Source organism: Halyomorpha halys, unplaced genomic scaffold (genome assembly GCF_000696795.3).
Source record: "Halyomorpha halys isolate HHAL.00 unplaced genomic scaffold, Hhal_1.1 Scaffold10.1, whole genome shotgun sequence".
NCBI lineage: Eukaryota > Metazoa > Arthropoda > Insecta > Hemiptera > Pentatomidae > Halyomorpha > Halyomorpha halys.
This window is the reverse complement of record NW_027107501.1, coordinates 1,709,331-1,710,901: the sequence shown is the minus strand read 5'-3', so window position 1 is coordinate 1,710,901 and position 1,571 is coordinate 1,709,331. Positions and strand designations below refer to the sequence as shown.

The 1,571-nt window shown below is 27.9% G+C and overlaps 1 protein-coding gene and 1 long non-coding RNA gene across 2 annotated transcripts in view; both read left to right on the top strand.

The window, feature by feature from the left end:
• The window catches only part of LOC136795405 (uncharacterized), a 158,757-nt gene that overhangs the window by 54,021 nt on the left and 103,165 nt on the right, over positions 1-1,571 (top strand). The gene's annotated exons all lie outside the window — the stretch shown is intronic.
• The window catches only part of LOC136795406 (uncharacterized), a 19,183-nt gene continuing 17,612 nt past the window's right edge, over positions 1-1,571 (top strand). Inside the window, exon 1 of the long non-coding RNA XR_010842990.1 lies at positions 1-71. This is a non-coding gene — a long non-coding RNA (uncharacterized lncRNA). The remainder of the gene's footprint in view (positions 72-1,571) is intronic.

Genomic DNA, 1,571 nt, shown 5'->3' with positions numbered 1-1,571 from the left:
ATTTTGTTCTATTCCTCTTCCACAACAAGTTGTAGCAAATACCCTGTAAAAAAGCACTGATGAAGCAGATAGTAAGTAGTAAGACCTATGCCAATGTAGGAAACTTATCAATTAATGTTTTAATTATCAGTAGAAATCGATAAGAAGCACGACATCGTTTAAAATCGATGTTCATGTTGATGGAAAAAAAACCTGATGTTTTAATTAATCTAAATGTTTAATATCAAAATTATTAGCTATAATATAGCCGTTTACATCCGACTTATTATAACTGTTTTATTAAATTACTTTTACTATAATTAATTATTTTTATTGAAATGTTATTATGTAGTCTGCCGCAATTAGGGGGATAATTAATGTACTAGGTGTTCATGCATACTATGTATGCGGAAAAATGAAGAACAAAAAACAATGTTATTGATAACAATACTCACAAAAATAAATAAATAAAAAAAATAAAATATGACATGTGTAAATAAAAATATAATCGATATAATAAAATAAAGTTGAATTAATAATAAAAAAGTCATTTATGTACAAGATCAAGATAATTAAATGTAAATAAAAATAAGATAAATACACTTATAGATGATAATTTTATTTTTACTTAAAATTTAATTTTCTTTATCTTGTATATAAATTACGTTCTTATAATTACCTTTACTTAGTTTTTTTACTTGAATTTAATCCTGTTTCTCATTTGGTTTCTGATTATCACCCGAGGCGTCTGAAAAGAATGCGGTCCCATGATCGCTTACATAACTGTTTTACGAATGTAGTTTATCAAGTTCTCATGTTGAATTACATTAAGTTTTTCTACAGAAATATCTTACCAAAAAAAGACGGTCTGATGCTATCAAAAGCTTAGGCACAGCATGAGACTTGTTATCCACCCATCTATGTTTCGATCTAGCCCCTGAGGACGTTCACTTCAATCGGAACATTCCTCTTTAGTTATTAGTTAAATATAACCTGCTAATTTTACACGCCTATTTGGTTCTGTCCGACGTAATAGCATCAATTATCTTTTTCCGGGTTCTGACAGTCGCGAGATTCTTTTTTTTTCATATTTTCTCTCTCTTGTACATTTATCATTCTTTAGATATTTTACGTAACCCTGATTTCAACAATGTTGTCCTATCAACGTAATCGGCCACGTCCTACAATCGTAATAACTATAACACTTGTAGATTATATCTGTTCTTTTATTTTTCTCTTCTACACGAAAACAGACGAAATCGCTTTTACGTACATAAGCTGCTTATTATGATTTTATGCAATACAAATAAATTAATTAATGAATGAAATATAACCGTTATATTTAGTCGTTTGCATCTGCGCCTTTGAAAGGTACACTGGAAATCTGCCTGTTTCACAATTGTTTCTTTCCCTCAAGACAAGACCTAATTATAAATAAAACTGTTTAAAAAATATATAATATATTTTTATTTAAATATTTATGAGCCGTTAATTACAATTTTTTATTATATAATGTATAACTATTTGAAGTTAATAAATCCTTAAAAATAATTGTTAGGACTTGAGACGAACTAGTTTTTACACCACTTTTC